At 38.9% G+C, this 20989-nt stretch overlaps 1 protein-coding gene across 3 annotated transcripts in view; it reads right to left on the minus strand.

Annotated features, from left to right (window-relative positions):
* Positions 1-589: 589 nt before the first annotated feature.
* kif23 (kinesin family member 23) overlaps positions 590-20989 on the minus strand; it is a 33509-nt gene continuing 13109 nt past the window's right edge. The window contains exon 24 of one of the 3 annotated variants that reach the window (XM_061675966.1): positions 590-614. The gene's annotated coding sequence lies outside the window, so the exon portion shown is untranslated. Of the gene's footprint in view, positions 615-2483; positions 3325-19758; positions 19889-20989 lie in introns of those variants that run through there. The other 2 variants (XM_061675964.1, XM_061675965.1) reach the window with 2 other exon arrangements.

Genomic DNA, 20989 nt, shown 5'->3' on the forward strand with positions numbered 1-20989 from the left:
GCTCAGGACGGGTAGGGGCTGACACCCAGGAGGTGACGCCCCTTCCAAACTGCGTGCCAGGCAAAGCAACACAGTTCTCCAGCGGACACGTTGGTTAAGTCTGCTGCACCCTTCTTCCCTCTGCGCTCCAGGCCAAGCAGTGTGGTGTGGCGCCGCCCAGAAACACACAAAGAATTCCACCACAAACGACTACTCAATCTATGTGGCTGTGTTGGCTCACAGGGTTTCCTCCTATCTATCATCTGCCAGATTATTTATCCGCCCTTTTAGGTTGATGAGCTGCTCCACAAAGAAGATTGATGCTGTTGGCTGTTATGTTCCTTTAAAAAAGGGAGGGGAAATTCCTGTCCTGTAACAGCAAGCAATTACGTTTTAAAGAGGTGTAACAAGCTTCTGGATTATCCTTGTCAGAGGTCAGATCAAGAGCAGCATGCCTGCTATTCACGAGTAAAGACAGAGTTGAAGCGTTTGTATTAAATCTTGAGCCTCAGAGGTGTAGGTGTTTTCAACTCTCAGTCATAGGACTGCTCTTTCCATCCCTCTTCAGTCTGCCAAAGAATGCCCACACCTGCAGCAGTTCACCTCAGTGCAGTCGTCTTGTGGGAATCCACCTCCTGCAATTGCATATTGCTGATCACTTAGCAGATAACATGCTGTTGTTTTGGCAACTGTCGGACTATCTGATAAATGAAAGAGCAAAAAAAAAAGACTAGTGGAAATAATAATAGTAATGATGAGAGTGTGTTATATGAGATGATGGCGCCATTGCTCCCCGTGGCTGTATGTGCTTCAATAAGACCTGTCTGCCCTAAGTCAAGCCACATTCCGCAGCATGCTAAGCTGTTAAGTGGCTGAGGAGGGCGGATGTGTGTGAATCAACACCTCTAACAACAAGTGCATGTCACAGGTGAGTGCTTGTGAGTGACTAGTGTACATGTGGCTTGTTTGGTTGTTTATGCATTTAGTGTGAGATTAGGTGTTCATTTCCTAATCAGTAAAAGTCATGAACTGAATGAAAAAAAGTAATCCATGCCCATGTACCATGCCATGCACAACAGTACACCATAGATAGATAGAGAGATAGATAGATAGATATATAGATAGTTTACATGTAAAGGTATTTTTGCTGCCCTGACTTTTGAACAATGATGACGTAACATTCAATTGACAGGTACTGTACTTACTTTGATCAGTGTCTACTATTCAATTTACAGAAGGCAAAGTTTGACATATTTGATTAATGAACTGTTAATAACTTGGAATAAAAAATCTGACCTGAACAAGAGATACAGATATCATTTTCAGCGATGCAAAATTGCCCTAAATCAGTTGGAAAAAAAAACAGACAATAGACAATTCATAATTATCTCGCATCATTGGAGACCGTTCCGAATTGCGTACAAGACAAGTCAACCGAAGTTTAAGGAGGCTGGACAGTTTGCTCAATAGTCTGTATTCACGTATGGGCAAAGCTAAGTGAAGTTGGCAAGTTATGTGGCTATCATTTGTTGTTTTGGCACATTGACAGCTGCTTTGCATAATATAAGCACACAATTTGATCCTTATCCAAGTACTGTAAATCAACCTCATGGTGGCACTTAAGTAAAAGGGGGGATCCCTATCATTAAGACTCACATCCAAGACCCATCATTGGCTACATTTAATAAATACTGTAGCACCATATGATCTTAATTGAGGCAACATTAACAGTAATCGACATTATCAGATTAACTTCAGTGGATAAGGTTATTTTTGGTATTAACAATAACCACTTTGAGACAAAGAAGTGTTCGATCTAAAAGAGGCGTTAAAAATATTTAACTAAAAATGCATAAAACCTACACAACAACAGCATTTAGGAGTGTCAAAATATAGGTATTGAAAATGGACTCAAAGTGGTCGTCTATGAAAAGACGTTCAACGTAGGCATGTAGTACGTCACAACCAAACCAGCAATGGTGGACTAATAGCACTGTTATAGCATGGGAGCTTATAAAGCTTCTCTAACAAAAATAGAGTCACATTACTTACATATGCATCAAATTCTAAATCCAGACACACACTGGTAAAAAATATTTAAAATAAATAAATCCTACAAAATTATCCTGGGAACATGTTACAATGCTAATGTTTTTAGTGGTGGTTTTGGTTTTTAAACAGATACGACCTCATGCTTTGGTTCACACTTTCTGTATTGTGCCTCTTGTATGCGTCACCCCTCTGTATAAACAACACTGATACGGAAGCTCTTCGTTCACACAGTAACATCACAATATGTGTAAAAACCTAATGCACATGCTAGGGTGGTGTTACAATAGACCAGTGTCTATACAAGCAAGCAAAAAATGTGATATGTGCGTGGCAAGACTTTCCACCTGGGAATTACACCGCAGGAATGTGATCATGAGTCATTTATTGGTGTGAATTATCTTTAGTTTGCATCACATTCCAAAATGAATGAAGCATGAAAACAGCCTGACAGTAACCTTTAATTGTCACCCTGAGGAGAAATTTTATCCTAACATATTTTCATGCTGTAACATGTTACATTTACATTGTCAACACAGTATATGGTAATCCTCACATACTGTATGTTCTCACATACAAATTTACTGCCAATACTGTTTGCTTCATCTCACTGATCAGTGAATACATTTTTTTCTGGAATTTTTGCATTTTCCAAAAGTCAAACAGTCAGAGTAGCTCTTAGAAATAATGGAAATAACAAGCCTCGAGATATGTGAAGCGCTGTGAGTTTTAATTTTAAATGTTTGATTACAAAAAAAGCTCTTAATTATGTTTTTGAATAAAGGATGGTAAAACTGTCTTAGTTGGACTACTATATCTCCGTTCTGAGTCATATACTCTGTTTGTGTATAATATGTTGAATATTGTTAGTTAACCATCTAATTGTTGTGTTCTTGGATACAGAGATAATGTGTTTTTATTATATTATTAACCATTCGCCTTGAAACAGCAAAACTATCAGATTTAGCTTTAACCATTTGCCAAAGCAATTATCGCTGCCAGCACCATATATCATACACAACTGCCTTATATATTTTGTATAAACAGCAGTGAAAGGTCTATTAACAGACTCACTGAGTTCTCCTCAGAGCAATGTAAGCAACACCAGAATCCATCAGCCTTTGCAGGCGTAGAAATGGCAAACCTTGCTTTACTCCAAGTCGAATGAAACATGGTGAAGTGCAATAAAGTCCCACAGAATTATAAATTCACTTTTCATGTGTTGGGCTGCCATTGAGCGGGACACGTCTGGTCAACCACAAGGCCCATTATTCATGCACGCTCCCTGGGTTTCATCTGTGGGAAGATGAAAAAATATCAGGTTGTGGGATTTGCTCTCTCACTCTTGTATCATCTTATTCATCAATATTCAGCAGACACAAAATGAAAAATTATTTAGTATACATTGCAGACCCACAGCGGCATGGTGCTTGATGGGTTAGCACATTTGCCTCACAGTTCTGAGGACCCGGGTTCAAATCCAGCCTCGCCTGTGTGGAGTTTGCATGTTCTCCCTGTGCCTGTGTTGTTTTTTTCCAGGCACTCCAGTTTCCTCCCATATTCCCAAAACATGCATGGTAGGTTAATTGAAGACTCTAAATTGCCCGTAGGTTTGAATGTGAGTGTGAATGGTTGTTTGTTTATATGTGCCCTGGGATTGGTTGGCGACCAGTTCAGGGTGTAGCCCGCCTCCCGTCCAAAGATAGCTGGGATAGGCTCCAGCACGCCCGCGACCCTAGTGAGGAGAAGTGGTACGGAAAATGAATGAATGCAGTCCTTCATTCACTGTGCCTCCCTTTACTTGGCTCACGTTTATGTAATCCCTTGAAACAGAAACCTTTTTTTTTTTTTTTTCCATCCACACTTTTCTGGTAATACTGACATCTGGGTGGTTGTATCTTTTGGTTCCCACATCCATTCACAAATACCTTTCAATTTTAAACTGACAAATTAAAATGCTGGTATGACACACGATGCATTGGGAAGGCTGGCCACTAGAATTAAAAATGGAAGAAAACATGGAGTTGGCTTCAGCCAGAGGTGGGGGTAAGTTACATAAGTGCAAGTCACAACCTAGTCTCAAATCATAACCTTCAAGGCTTAAGCAAGTCCCAAGTCAGAGGGGGGGGAAAAATCAAGCAAGTCAAATCGAGTTGCCACTAAATTTCAAGCAAGTTGCAAGTCATACAATCTTGCTCCAGTCGCAACATATATTGGAATGGTAATGAAATGTTTTTTTTCACAAATCATAACAATAAAAAAAGTATTCACACCTTGTAAAAGTTAAATGAACAACAACTAATACTATGATCTATTGAATTGAATGCACTGAATTGTTTTAAAGTTGCATTTCATACTCAATTTAACTCAACTTTGACAGCCTTGTCATGCCTACGAATGGTGGGGCTAAAGCACAGCCCCGTGACATCACAGGGCTGGGGCGTATACTTTCTCGCGCGAGTTCCCTCTCCACTATAGAAGTAAAAAGTGACGTCACGTCGTTTGGCTGCACTCACTTGTGAGTTCGCTGTGTTTAGCGTCCATAACAAGGCCCATTTGCCACTCCGGCTTGCACTTAGCAAGCTAACGATAGCTACGCCCCGAAAATGCGTCTTCGCTGGATGCGTCGATTTACAGAACAGCTCGGTGATGGTTTTTTACGCTCCCAAAAAATGAGGAAATAAAAACGCGATGGATTGACTTTTTAAAGACACGAGACGCTACTTCCTGCTCTGCTCTCGCCTCATTAGTAAATGAGACAGAGAGAAGAGAGACACTTTTGCGTGCCTATATGCGCCGAAAAGAAAGGTTACGACAATTATCATAAAGCGTCCCACTCCTAGTTACGCTACTTAGCTGTACTAAAACGTTCACACTAACAGCAATTTGATTTTTAAATCGTCCCAAACCGGTCTATGAAACTGAATGTTTGACCAGCTAGCTAAGGTGTTAAATTAGCTTACCTCTCTTTGTGACTTTTGTAGTGACGGAAGAAGTTTGACGTCGTTGTTGTTGTTTCTTTAATGCGCGAGTTGCGAGCCATGCTTTGTTGCCATCCTCTTTTTGCAGACTTCATCGACATCATACTTTAATCCAAATTGTATTATCTTTGGAGCTCCTTCCATCGTTGGTCATGTAAGTGGCTACATCACACTGGCAAGTGCGCAACAACGCAGACTGTTGACGGGTTGGCGCGAATGACGCCCCTAAAATGTTTCTTTCAAAAAAAAAAAAGGCCAACGGTCTTCATTCAAATCCAGATTTCTAAACGAGATGACTTGTCAAGTCATGTAGTTCAAGTCAAAGTCAAGTCTTTAGGCTACCGAGTCTAAAGTCAAGTCTTCCTTAAGTATTTGGCAATCAAGTCATAAAACTGGCAGTCCCCGAACTCTTCTGCACAGACTTTCTATTAGATTTTGAAATGTGTCTTTTGGAATGCATGTCCATATTTATACATGTAATTTATTTAGACTGATGTTATCAGTCTTTTGGTATTGCATATGAAAAAAGAGCTACTCTTTGTATATTTGTTACTAATGTATACTATTTGTATTCTAGAAGCTGAGAAGAAGAACCAAATAGAATAGAATATCTTAAAAAGTATGTGGGATCTTGGAATTAGTCACATGCCGCTGTTTTATAACCCATCATTTGCTTATAGTTTCTTGTTGGGATTTGCACCTCAGCCACTTATTAAAATTAAGAGCTTGAGGAAATGCCTTATTTCTTTCTTCCTCTTCTCAACCTTTTTCTGCCAGGTCTCTGTGGCCTACGAAGACTAAATTGCCTTGTGACTAAGTGCCAGATCTTAAAATCAATAGTAAAATCAACAAGACTGAAATGGGAATAATATGGCTGTTAATATGGCCCCTACTGCTCATTAAAAGTGTGGACGTGATTAACCTTATTACAAGTAAGTCATTTCATGGATTACATCACATTATTACAACTCACCATATAAGATTCACACCTGAAAACCTTTTATGACTTGGCACGACTATGATGGACATCCTCTCTTGTTCGAGAGGTTGTTTTGGGTTGGAATTATATATAAATAATTGCCCGTGGGCAGAAGTACGAGTCAAACATGCACTCTGCTCATATGTATATAGAGCTGACTAAAACAATGAAAGGAAGCCATGGAAATGAACAATTTAATGGCTGAGCTATTAGCGTCGCTTTGGCTGGCAATGGTAAAGATGGATCGCTTATCTGACTTTAATAGCTGGCACAGCAGCATTAGTGCTGAGCTGAAGCGAGGAGAAGAACAATACGGCACATTAGACTGCCCAGCCAGCACATGCCAGAAACTGCTCCAGAATCCTAATTAGCATTCATTAACAGTAAGGGAAAGAGCGATTATGCTCTTTAAGTAGTGCATTAGCTCATGTTGCTGTTTCCACTTGTCAGCAGATTTAAATAGGGAGATTGTGCTGCCACATCAGGGAGACTACTTTGTGCTGACTGCGAGGTTATTGCTGCTTTTTGCGATGACCTTAAAATACACCGCCGCGCTTTGTTTACACGGCTTGTTACTGCTAACAAGGCCTCGGGCTGAGTCAAACAGGACCGTCTGCTCCTGTTGCTGCTGTTACAGACTCTCCGGAAAATGTGTGACTTCTCCTTTGTGTTATCACTTTTATAACAACAGCGTTTTGTCCCAGGGTACGCATAGATACCACCTGGACTAAGTAGGGATTATAAAGTAGATACTGTATACGGATGGATAGATTGAGTGCATATTAAAAGTACCCCTCTTCAAATGGCAGGTTTTTGTCATGTCAAAAGAAAATAGACCAAAATACATTGTTTTAAAATGTTTTCCAGCATTGACATGACCTATAACTTATACAACTCAATTGAAAAAAAGATTTGGCCCAAAAAGTGGACTGCAACACATTTTTTTCACACGTGTTTGGGTGATTTTGTTATGGTCCAATGAAACCAAGGTTGTACTTTTTGGGTATAAAACACAAGACTGGTAGGTGCTCTACCTAATTGGTTATAGTTAAAAAAAAATTGACAAGGAGTTGTAAAAAGTGTTAATTTAACTGTTTATTTTTGTGTTATTTTTATGTTAGTGTGGTGCAGTACAATTCTACATCGCTGCAAATTGCAGCTACAATAAAAAGTATACTATATTGTTAAACGGATACTCTAAAACTACTATAACAATGCCAATTAAAATTGAGCATTACTATATTTGTAAAGGCAGAATTTTGTTATACACTTGTTATCATCGGAATGCACATGTGTGCCTAATAAAGAGAGTGAATTGCATGTATTTATGCAGTCTTGACAGTGAGAAAACAAATAGTTGACATCATAATTATCATCACCCACCATGAGAAGAAAAACATCAAGTTTTCAGCTGTTCACCATCAGCCCTGACTTAGCTAAAAGAGTGCCGACGGCCGCGAAAATGACCGCAGGAACTCCCAAGTCTAACAATAACTTCCTCATGAAGAATACAAAAAAAAAAAAGATAAAACAGGAGATAAAAGAGATGTCGGTGGGCTCAAAGGAAGTAAGCGAGACAAACATACGCAGGAATTGGCTTGCTTCCTTTTTTATTATCTTTATTGTTGTTACTGGAGCAGGCGGTCAAGGTTCACTAACGGAGCACCCTCAACCACCTATCCTCCCTCTCTCTCTCTTTCTATCATACACATGCACGCACGTGCACGCACACACACACACACACACACACTCTCTCTCTCTCTTTCGTCACACCAACCCTGTGTGCTCTGCCAATATTGACTCTGCTGACTTACACTGCCTCTATTGAGTCAAACACAGAAGTGTTTGGCTAGAATTAGAACATCATTGAGATAACAGCCATGGAGCTGCCCAAGCTGGGGCGAGGTGCTAATGGAAAGCAGAGCAGGGGAGCTGCAGCCATTCAGTCACCACATCGACATGCACTAACAAAACTCAACAAACTGATGAGAAAGAAAATATTTGTTTTTAAAAGGGAAAATGTGAAACCAACCACCATTTTAAACTGTGATATGATGATATCCACTTATCCATGTATCAACCAGTTATATCTTCAACTCGCCTCTGGTTAACCTAATGGGAAAAAAAAAAAAACTCTACCAGAAGAACAGTAGAGTCTGTTTGATAAAACTTTATTTTCAGTATATTATTTTATACTTTATTCATGTCATACAGTGGTGCCGTGACTTAAAGTTGTTCCATGACCACGCCCATAACTCAAAACACTTTACCTTCCCCATTGAAACAAACAAATGTTTTTCAATGTCAATGTATTTTTCACAGAGGATGAAGAATATATGACTGTGAATATTGTTATATTGTCTGTCTACATCGATGGCTTCAGCATTTGAGTTCAAATATCCATCGCTTAAAGTGTTATAACACAGTGACATCAATGCTATTTGTTAGCCTGTCTTTGGCAGCGTGTGTTAGCATTATGCTAGCAGACCTTTCTAAAGTTATGTGGTTGTTTTAAATACATAATGTGTTTATTTTTAGTTTGAAGTAAACTTCAACTGCAGTGGCAATAAACAACTTGAAGTGTCTTTTTGGAAGTGATTGTTCACTATCTACCAAACTGCTGCTTGTTGTGAAGGGAGCTGAGTTGAGATGAGTTTACTGCCATCATCTAGTGCTTTTATATGCCATTTTTGCTCAAACGTCCAAGCAAAGCAAAAAATAAAAAAAATAAAATAATGCATTTAACTTATCCGAGTAAGTAGATCCCCCCCATCCCAGCCTTAGTTAGCGCCTTGATTAATATTTGCACTTAAAAGTGGGCTACTGATTGATTGACTGTAAACGAAAATAGGTTCACCAAGACTGTAAAATTGGCTTGGGTATTTTGTCGTTTGTGTGTCCGCAGTGAAAACAAAGTACAATAAAAGTGTCTAACAATGGTCTTGTGTGCAGGAGCATCATTAATCTCAGTGCTTATGAAATTATCTTACAACAGCTATGATATTAACCGTGCTAGCCAAAAATAAAACACACAAAGAGAATGCTCATTTTTGCATATTTATTCCTTCTAGGGAGAAAAAAAGACATGGACATTACTATATTGCTTTCAAATGTAGCACTAAAGCTTCTTTTCCTTTCTGGCTAGCTACTGTTAATTGCGCCTGCAGTTACAGTAGTTTGCACTCAACACTCGTCAGATTTTATAGGCTGTGCATGCAAGCTTAGCTCCTCTGGTGGGCCATTTTTAAAGGCCCAAGCTTGCTCATTTGAAAACATAATCGTCGAATACAACTTCACCTTCCAAACTACCAGCTCGTTCAAGGGAAACATTTTGGCATGTGCTGCTGATGTGCAATGAAAGTGCCCAAAACAGAATTAAACACAGTCAAGGAAGAGTTGAATGCAAGCTTGTTAGCCTTAAGCTTAAAATAGAAGTTTTCTGAAAGGACACAAGACTACCCCCTCCAAAGCTTTAGTAATGCATATCATTGCAAAGCCATGAATTGTACACAGGGGGCTAGATTTAACGTATCAATGCCACAACGTAGCGTCCATGTAAGTGCGTTGAACTGATGCAGCTTGTTGAGTTGAGCCCTCCGAGGCAGGAAGAGACCACATTTTAAACAGCATGAAGGAGGTGAAGAGCACAGTGAAACGCTGGTGGCAGTGCAGCAGTCTTTCCAGCTTACGTGGTTTAGTTTTTATCCCTATAGGCACTCGGAATGTTTTGAATGGCCTTGGGTTATGTATTCACTGGGTCATGTAAGTTAAACGAGCCAAGCATAGTGTAAGTGGGAAAGGGGAAGAGAGAGGGAGAGACAAGGATGCAAATGCAGTCAGTAGTGGTGTTGGGTCCGCATTTTACTTTCAAATACTCTAAGCTTCAACTGACTTGGAAGGGCAATAACCTAATTGATTTAGTCATCAATAGTATCATCAATAACAGCCAAAAGATCTGCATTTCTTTTTAAACAGTGAAACTTTTTATGCAAAAAGAAAAGAAATGATGTAGTGGTATCGCCTATTGCACGAACTAAAGCGTCCAATCAGATTACTCTTATCTCTATGCCACTTACAGACGCTAAGGGACATATTTGCATGGGGTCTGGTGAATGTTATTTGTTGCTTCTTTTTTTTATGTTTATCTGAAAAATAACAAATATAACACATGTATTTTTTGTTTGCAGGGCTCCAGACTGCTAAATGGTTGCTTTTGCCCCTAAAATATGATTTTCATCTAGTCACCGATGTGCGACCAGTTATTTTTCAGATTCTTTAAAATTGTTCTTAAATAATAATAATGAACTTAGTGGGCCAGAGGAGACATATCCCGATAATGACACATTTTGTGAGGAAAGTGTCGTGCTGAAAAAAGGCAGGAAATTTTCGACGAGTGGCTGCGTGTGTTCATCTGGCCAAGGTATTTCAAGGAGACTGATTCAATGAACTGAAAATTCTGCTGTCAATACCCACATGCGGAGAACATGAAATTTGCTGATAACGAAAGGAGGAAATGTGGGTCTTTACTTTGCTAGTTGATTCGTAGTGTGCACCCTTCCATTTTCCAATTGCGCCCCCAAAATTATAAGTTAGGGGCCACTGTGCTCGGACTAAAACGAGTTTGTCTTGGGCTCTGAGTTACGATAAAAATGTGCACAATTTAGAGAAACATGATTTTCAAGGGACAGTCGTAATTTGGTGATGTATTAACCTGATTGATTTCCCACTTGATTTTTCCTTCAGTGTACTGTATGCATGACTAAGCAAATTTCTTAATGCTGCAGTACGTATACTAACTTTATTTTGTTAAAAAAAAATCATTTTCACCCAAGCCACTACTAGAGATGACTCAATGCTGATTAATGCTATCAGTTCCTCTAACATCTGTAGTTTTCAGAATTTGATTGTTTATATTTCATGTCGACCACAGACATTGCAGGGCATCACGCTTGATGGCGAACAGAAAATGACGTAGCGGAAATTTTATCTAGCAATGTTGTTGTAATGGAGAATTACAGCCTTGGGGGCAACAGAAGCTACGCACTGCAGCTTTAAGTCATTACTGGTTATTAGTTTGTTAAGAGGGGTTTTGAAATTTTACGTTATAGCAAAGTAGCTGTGTCTTTGTGTTCATATAGGGTCAGGTCCTCTTATCACATTGACTTTAATGGAGGGCGGTATACTTAACAAGCTGGGTTAAATTAGTAGAATAGTCTACTTAGCCAAGGTTTACGATGTACTTAACAAGCTAATTGAAATCGATGGTTGGTTATTTTATGTTTTTTTTTAATTTTTTTTTTTTAAAGTGAACTCTCCTTATCTGGGTTTTTCTAAATAAAATGTTTTCTCATGCAAGAGACTGATTCAATATATCCATACTCCACTTGTCACCAAGCAAGTGTCAGATGACAGTTCTTTTGTGTTCTCTCAGTGAAAAATCCTTGCATTTCATTCCTTCCACAATGTTCCAGCCAATTTAATGTCAGATATTTGAGGTGCCACACAATCAAGCATAAGTTAGAGGAACAAAAAAAAAAAAAAAAGGGGGGGGGGACAAGACCTGGCAGGGTGGACATGTTTGTCTGCTCATATTGAGGAAGAAGGGGAGGGGCATTGTCTGTTCTCCATTTGAATACACTCAGTTCCTGTTCAAACACAGAGGATGCTATCCAAACAAGCTTATTCAAGGGGGTTCTGCGTGGACTGTGTTAGCTCAGCAAATCCAGCTCCACAAACATGCTTCAAAGGATCCAGCCATCTCCGTGCAGCGCTTGATGTGCGTATTAATCACACAGCGGCCTGTGAGAAACACGGCTGCCCCGGTTCTGGCTCAGATCGACAAGATAATAGCCAAAACATGTCATCTGTGATTCCGCTGCATGACCATTTTCTGGTTGGTGGGTGCATGTGATTAGTAGTAAAAGACAAGGGAACAGCAAAATGGATCAGTTGCTTTAAGACAAGCTGCTGAGCATTATGTCTACCACAACGTAAGAAGCACAACAGAATCTAACTTCCAGCATGCCGTAAACATGACACATGAACATATCAGTTCAGTGAACATCCGCTAAGTAACTATGCACGTGTTTTGTGCTTTTTCTTTCATTGGCTGTTTTGCAACACTCGATCTTCAATAGAAGATCCATCCATCCATTTTCTGTGCCGCTACTCCTCACTAGGGTCGCGGGCGTGCTGGAGCCTATCCCAGCTGTCATCGGGCAGGAGGCGGGGGTACACCCTGAACTGGTTGCCAGCCAATCGCAGGGCACATACAAACAAACAACCATTCACACTCACATTCACACCTACGAGCAATTTAGAGTCTCCAATTCATGTATGTTTTTGGGATGTGGGAGGAAACCGGAGTGCCCGGAGAAAACCCACGCAGGTACAGGGAGAACATGCAAACGCCACACAGGCGGGGCCGGGGATTGAACCCTGATCCTCAGAACTGTGAGGCTGACGGTCCAACCAGTCGTCCACCGTGCCGCTCATTAGAAGATCCAACAACAACAACAACAACAAAAAAAGAATAAGAGACTGGAAATTACCTGAATTAAAAAAAAAAAAGTAAGGCTCCAACTTAACCATACGCATCTTCACTTATAAAAGTGAACTTTTTAAAAATAGTTTTTACATTTTACTATTAACAGCGGTTAACTTCAACGAGTGTGTGACGATTAAGTATGATAAAAAATACGGGTGTAAAGACCACTGTTTGCTACGTACCTTCGTTTTAAGGTTATAGATAGATTTATATTTGATAAAGTAAGGAACAAAATGCTAAACATAAACCTGTTCGCCTTTAGCGCTAACAGGAACACATATAATGACATTTATAATGAAACTTGAAAAAAAAAAATCAAACTTCTTGCAGTATGTTCTTGTAATTGTCTTAAAGGACAATGGTTTGTCTTTATAGGAAATGAACAATGCAGAGAGTAACAACAATAATGGTTAGAGTTCATTTGTATGCTATAAAAACACTAGTGGTGTCTTTGGCTCAATCTCAGAAGCTCCGGAGAGGCTGTTTAAATGCTGCTGTAACTGCACTGATATTTACATTCGTGTGACGCCGAGTTTGACACGCTGCCAAAAGCCTATGGCCATGACATCCGCAAGCCAGAGGCTGAGCTGCACTGTATTTGTTTACCGAGTAGACGTTTGACTAGAGTGCGAGGCAGTCAACATCATTCTTCATTAAAGTCAAGATGAAGTTCACATATTTTTACAAATTGGTGACGATTAAGAAGAAGAAAAATTAGATAATTCGACTCACATCATGCCTTTGTTGTTAAAGTACAATGTTGGTGCGTTATTGATACTAGGGCTGTCACAATTGAATATTTTTAGAATCAATTATTCTATTGATTATTCCATTCATTAATCAAGTAATCAAATAAAAATGTATTTTGCATTAGTGTATTGCCTATTTTTTCCCCCAATTATTGTTTATTAAGCAATTATTGTTTGTTTAATCATTAAACAAAACCAAATAAATGACAATTAAGCAATATCACACAAAAGGGAGTTATTTTGTACTCACCAAACACATAAACAAACTAACAGACACAGAGCTACTTCTAGGGTACTGTCAAGTAAGAGTACTGTTACTTTAGAATAATATGACTCAAGTAAAAGTAAAAAGTCCAAATATTTACTTGAGAAAAAGTAAGACAGTACTCAGTGGAAAAACTATGCAGAGTAATTCGTAAGTAACTTCTGATTAAAAATAAATAAATCAGAGCATGAACATCAAATCAAATTAAAAAAAAATATATATATATTTTAATAATAATAATATATTACAGTGCCTGCTGTCCACATATATATATATATATATATATATGGGTGCCCACACACCATTTAAAATTTTAACTGCCCAAAAACACATGCATTGGGCCCTACAGAAAGAATATTTGCTTTATTCTCTTCAAGACTTATTGATAGTGTGTGTGTGTGTGTTTGAGTGCGCACGAGAGAGAGTGAGAGAGAGAGAGTGCGAAAGAGAGAGAGAGAGAGAGAGAGAGAGAGAGCAAGAGAGAGGGATAACTGAAACTTACCGCAAGATGTTTTCTCAAGCTAGAAGTGGGCTGCTATATCCACATTTGGGCAGTGATAATTTAAGACTACACTGCATGACAAAGCTGTTGTTTTTTGGAGTCTGTAAAGTAAACACTTGTGCGACTGTTTTTTTTTTTTCACCCCAAAATGAGTCACTTTGATAGTACCACGAAGGGTTTGCGTGCGGTCCTGTGACTGTCTTGTGTGATCTAAATTGTGAATTGGAGTCAAATGACACTCATGATCACGTTGGATTGGCGCAACACCACTGGGTTTATAAGGTCAGGCCTTTCTCATGAGGAAAACAAGTGTACAGTGTTCAAGGTCCTTCCGAGTGCCGCAATCCAGTAGCGAGAAAAGGCAAAGCGAAACCAAACAAAAGCAACACTTCAAGAATCACACAGTCGACTTGTAAGCTCTAGAAAGACGAACAAAGGCTGTTCCTCTCCCAGCCACCCACGGCCCCGCTCCTGTCTCACACTGAGATCATTAGTCACAATGATTTCTCGGCCAGCTGTCCCGGTGTTTGCTGAAATTGGCCTCACAGGCAGGTTGAGCCTCTTTTAAAATTTTACTTCCCGTTATCAGGCATGTTATGTAAGCCGGATGCAGATATATGCGCTCCTCAGGTGATGTTCAAATGGAACTGTTCAATGGGCATTAATCAAGTGGATAAACACGCTGTGAAAATAACATGCTTGGTGAATTACATAAAGCCCTGCAGTAGGCATTCAGTGTTTTTGCTCTGGTCCCGTTCACCAGAATTCTAATCTTTGCCATGCACATGGATACTGTAATCTCAGCCTTTCTACGCATACCTGCTCTTGTGCGATAAAAGGTGATGCCTTATTAGACTGAACGAACTTAACAACTTGACCATGTCGAATGAATTAAGTAACAACTCCTTAATGCACCACCTATAATTGCCAACCAATTACAAGTGAAATGTGCAAAGCAGTGGATAAGAGCAGCAGTGTGAAAGACTATTTAAAAATAAAAAAAATAAAAAGATGAATCACTAATGTGTGTATTTAAAGCCCAAGTACCGGGCTGACTTACACAGCGCACAGATAATATGGTTTTAGTGGGAGTGCTTTACACGTTTTGATATTGTTAGTACAGTGGATATAAAAAGTCTACACACCACTGTTAAAATGCCAGGTTCTTGTGATATATATATATATATATATATATATATATATATATATATATATATATATATATATATATATATATATATATATATATATATATATATATATATATAGTGAGACCAAGAACTCCGTACTTACCATGGCGCACAGTGGCAGCAGCATCATGCTTTTTGCCTGCTTTCCTTTAAGTGGAATTGGGCTTTAGTCAAGGTGGAGGGAATTATGAACAGTTCCAAATACTAGCTCAAAAGCTTCAGGTTTCTGCTAGGAAGCAAAACACATAAGGAAAAGCCTACTAAGAACAGCTGAACATTATTTGACGTTAATCAGAGGCTCTTGGCAGATGTGTGCTGATTCCTAATTCACGAGTTTTAATATGAGTGGTTAATTCTGCACATAACCACATCCCAGAATGTGTGTATAGTTGTGCAACCACATTATCTAAATTTCAAGATTTCTTCATTTTTTTGGTAGAGTTTTACAGGTTAAAGATCACATTAACCGTGGAAAAAGTTTTGAAACGATTTATTTTGGTCTAATTTTTTTTAATCCCACAAGAACCTGGCATTTAAACTGGTGTGTGTAGACTTTTTATATCTACTGGATATGCATTTAAATAATTCACACTCATTCAGTCTTTTTTTTTTTTTTTTTTTTTTTGCATTCGAGGGAAGGAACCTCATGTGACGTGTGAAAGCGAAATTCAGATATTATTTAGTCATCGTGCATTGGGCTGCTTTGTACAAGCGTCAGTGCAATCTCCCCCCTCATTTCGTCAGTAAACTCCTTTCAGCGCTGCTTAATTCATCTGCCAAATGCACGCAAAGCCACAGCTTTAACTGGATGACATCAAGCACTGATTTCTTTTCCCCCTCCTTCTGAGGGACCCATTGTGGTTACAATGAAAGTGAGTCAACGGAAATCCGTCATGGCATACTGTCACCACAGGAAGGACACCACTAGCTAAAAGTGCAGCCAGTATACACTCAGCTGAGAACTGCAAGCACTTAGTCGACTGTTTAGAACAAAAAGGGCAAGAGGAAAACAATTCAGCTAAATTTGGTGCTTGGTGATAGTGACTTCCAATATTTTGAGTAGGAAACTACTCATTGTTTTATTTAGAGGTCCACTCACCAAGAAAAGAAATAAAGATAGAAGCATACATTCCAGATCAGAAATAGTTTTTTTCTTTTTAAATCCACTGCTTGGCCATACAATTAAGACAGTGGTAAAAGCTAAAGAGGCAAATCCTCATGCTAAAAAAGTACAGAGACCTTACTGTAAGAACAACACCAGTGTCATTCTCTATTTTTCCATTTTCAAATAAATGATAACTTCTACAATATATCTAACAGTTTTGCTTGTAAAGTACACACAAACATTTTTCAAAGTTTTGTATTTTCAGGGTCCAGTGTGCAATTGTCACATACAGAAAATGTGCATCTCAATAAATCAGAATGTGGTGAAAGTTTAATTTATTTCAGCAGTTAAATTCAAATTGTGAAACTCACATACAGCGGCGTCTTGAAATACGAGTTTAATTTGTTTCGTGACCATGCTCGTAAATCAGAACATGTATCGTTAATCGTTGGAATGTGTTTTAATAAGGAAAACATCACTCTAGAAGCATGTGCTTTATAAAACAGAGTAATTGCATAATTATTAAGTATAACACAGTCATACAGACACAAAGAATAATAGTTTCAAAGCTACTGTGACTTCATTAGCTGCTGTAATATTAGTTTTTCTTAGATGAAAAAAATGTGAGTATTGTGATATTGCCTGTCCACATGTGTTGCTCCGTCATTTGTGTTCAAATATCAGTTGCATAAAGGGCTAAAACACTGCGACTATTGGTGACAAATGCTAGCCAATCAATTGCGTTTTCCATTATGTGTTAGCATTAAGCTAGCGGGAGCATTCTTAAGGTAAAGTCGTTTGGTTGTTTTTAAGTAGATGTGTAATTCTCTTTGTTTAGTTTGACAGTCAATTTCAACTGGGTGTGGCATTAAACAGCAACAACTAACCCAAACCCTTTTTGGAAAAAAATAATTGTTCACTCTCCCAAACTGCTGCTTATTGTGAAGTGAGTTTAGTTAAGTTCCTTGTCACTATACAGCGCTCGTTTGTCAAGTTTGCACTCGCAAGTCCAAGCGAAAAAATCCAAAATCAGTCGAATGACGGCTTATATCTGGAAAATGTGGAAGTCAGGTCAATTGTTTCTCAAAGCAGCACTATATTTTATAGAGTCACTACTCACTTACAGTGAACTATTTCAGGATTAAAGTTTTTTTTTTCCGGAATTTTGATGGTTATAGTTTTCAGCTAAAGAAAAACCCCAAATTCACCATTTCAAGAATTTAGAATATTACATAAAAACAACTAGCAAATTTGAAATATAGAAATTAGGTAGGAATTGGCCTTCCTAAAAATATTTTCTTATGCGTTTTAATGGCTCTTTTTTTTATTTATTGGGATCCACCTATGTATGAAGAGCCAAAGCAATGCATCTTTGATTGCGGACTTCAGCTGTTTTCATTTCAAAACGGTGTCATGTAAACAACCGCCATAATAGCTTGCCATGTTCATGCCTTGAAAATTTAGTATTCTACCAAGTGCCCACAAACTGTGAGCACTGTTGTTAGCCTGAGACAATGGTTAAGACCGCATTACTTCCACAGACCACGAAAATAAGGCAATCCAGTATTACCATGGCAACGACAGAGGCTCAGTTTTCCCCAAATAAAAGTCAGTGTACAATCAGAATTATTATATAATACCTGTATAATCATCTATAAACAAACTGTTACTTACACACTGCTTAACGAGGATATATGACACATTTAAAACAGTTCCCAGGTGTGTTAATAACATGTCTAGTACACTTTAGACACCCTATTTCTTGTCTTTCTTGAGTCAGCCCATTTCAAGTGGGTGCGGAACCCAGAGTGGAAAAAAGCAATTCCCTATAGATAAAGTATTTTTACTTGTGGAGGGAGGCAGCACTTCACCGAGTACTAAGTATGTGTTACTTATCAGAAGATCAGAATCAGAAGCATCTTTATTTTGTCAAGTATGTCCAAAAAAAACCACAATAAATTTGTCTCCGGTAGTTAGAGCCGCTCTAGTACGACAACAACAATTGACATAGAACACTTTTGAGACATTAAGACTTTGAGAAAACAGTCACTGAGCAATAAAGGGTTGCTAGTTATCTGGTAATGCCGGTAAATTCTTTGAATTTTTTTATTATTATATATTTATTTATTTTTTTGACAAATGTGCAAAAAGATGCAGAGTCCTCTAGCACTTAGAGCAGTTTGAATGACTAATAAAGCAATAGTCCGGTGGAATGACCATTGTGCAAAGGGTGCCGAGACTTCAAGGAGTGTATGCAAATTTAAACTGAGCAGTTCCGCGATATTCTGGGACAATGTTGATTGTGCAAATGTTGCTGATACTCATTCAGTCAGTGTGCAAGTGGTCCAGATGCCACTCTGGCATGAGTGGCCAGTATTGGTCAACAAGATAACACTAATCCACAGACCCAAGAAAATGCAATGCAACTCTGCGTACCCTATGGCTTTGACATGATAGCAGAGGTGTGCACCCATGGGGGATATCCGTGTTTCTACATGATAGAGTTTCTGCATGTTAGTGTTTCAGACTGTGTAGTCCGACAGCCGGGGTCCTGCTATTGCTTGAAAGTGACTCTGGATCTTTACTCAGCCTAGCTGGTCATGTGGGAGGTGAAACTGTGTGTGGGTGTGTGGCATTGTTTTTATGTCCAGTGAACCCCTGCCTATTCACAGTTGGCTATTCTCAAATTCACCTATTGATTTTTTTTTCTTCCCCCCTGTGGAACCTATCCTCGGTTGTTGATGGTGCCAAAGCCCTAACTAATAGGAAAGTCTGATGTTTGTTTCAAGGAAGTATGTTAAAGTTAATACATCTCAACTGAGAGACTATCTTTATGTCAGGGCGGAGCTAGGTTTAACCTGGGTTGTTAGCACAAGTTATGGAGAGTCTTCCCATGCGTGTGTACAATTTAGCTTTGCTAAGTGGTTATTGAAGCTCAAGCATCTGTAAGCCATTTACTTTCACGGTAATGTTGTAAAACGAGTTTGAAATGATGACGTGTTTTGGGGTAATAGTTTGTGGTATATTTACAATTTAAACTGTTGTCAATTATAAACATTTATAGGGTGTGTGTTTATTTATTTTTTTCGAAACCAGTTTACCTGCAAGCGTGTCTGCAGGCTTGTCATTCTGACCTGGGTGTTTGTCAACAGCAGGAAGAGAGAATGAGATTTTCATTCCTTTGGAATACTCAGCAACACAGTGTATTAGCATGCACTAAGGCGAAGGAGCGTGAGGTGAGCAAGCGCCGAAGAGGAAGAATTCCCAGGACGTCTGGAGATGGGCTGAATGACAATTGACTGTCTGTCAGCCCTCATCTCCAGTCTCATATCTTTTGTAGAACATTTGGCTGGCAGGCAGCCACAGCCTTGACATATGACAATGCAGACAGATCCCACTCAACCAAAGCTTGGCTCTCACGCACTATTTGCACGCTTGCCGCTAATTGACTTTCACTGCCAGGGTTTCTTATCCCTACCTGATAGAAAGTGTCATCATGAATTCTAGTGTGGTTGTGGTTGAAGTTCTTGCTCCAGCAAGTCCTTTTACAACCCCAATTCCAATGAAGTTGGGACGTTGTGTTAAACATAAATGAAAACAGAAAACAATGATTTGCAAATCATGTTCAACCTTTATTTAATGGAATACACTACAAAGACATTCAATGTTGGTATTCGGCCTTGCCGCTTACATGCAGTGATTTCCCCAGATTCTCTGAACGTTTGATATTATGGACCGTAGATGATGAAATCCTTAAATTCCTTACAATTGTACATTGAGGAACATTGTCCTTAAACTGTTTGAATATTTTCTCACGCACTTGTTCACAAAGAGGTGAACCTCGCCCCATCGTTGCTTGTGAATGACTGAGCAATAAAGGGAAGCTCCTTTTATACCCAATCATGGCCCCCACCTGTTCCCAATTAGCCCGTTCACCTCTGGGATGTTTCAAACAGGTGTTTGATGAGCATTCCTCAACTTTCTCAGTCTTTTTTGTCACCTGCCCCAGCATTTTTGGAACGTGTTGCACCCATAAAATTCTAAGTTAATGACTATTTGCTAAAAACAATCAAGCTGATCAATTTGAACATTACATATCTTGTCTTTGTAGTGTATACAATTAAATATAGGTTGAACATGATTTGCAAATCATTGTATTGTTTTTATTTCTTTAACACAACATCCCAACTTCATTGGAATTGGGGTTGTAAATCAGGATCCAGTAACTTGTTAAAATACTACTTATGAAAGCATTACCATGCCTGTACAGCTAAATTTAGTTCTTCAGGATGAGGTAAGAGTTGAATACAATTATTAAAACTTTTCACTGCTTCATCCTATTTTGGTAGCCCACATTATTGCAGATGCATAAGTAGCCATGGGGCTCCTTTAAAACTGGTACCTGATTGGCCAACTGTCATATCCCCATACCCCCAACACTGAGGACTGTATAGTTAATACAAGTAAGCAAACCCTGTTCATGGAATTACATGCACATCTTTGGCTGATGATGTTGTGCGGGACAATGTCACGCTGACTTCAAATTGATCCCACGGGTTGGACGACATGTCTGGTTTAAACCGTCAAAGTTGAAACTTTTAAGTACAGTACATTTGTTAATATAGCTCATTTGGATTTAACTT

Source organism: Phycodurus eques, chromosome 5 (assembly GCF_024500275.1).
Source record: "Phycodurus eques isolate BA_2022a chromosome 5, UOR_Pequ_1.1, whole genome shotgun sequence".
In the NCBI taxonomy this organism is placed as follows: domain Eukaryota; kingdom Metazoa; phylum Chordata; class Actinopteri; order Syngnathiformes; family Syngnathidae; genus Phycodurus; species Phycodurus eques.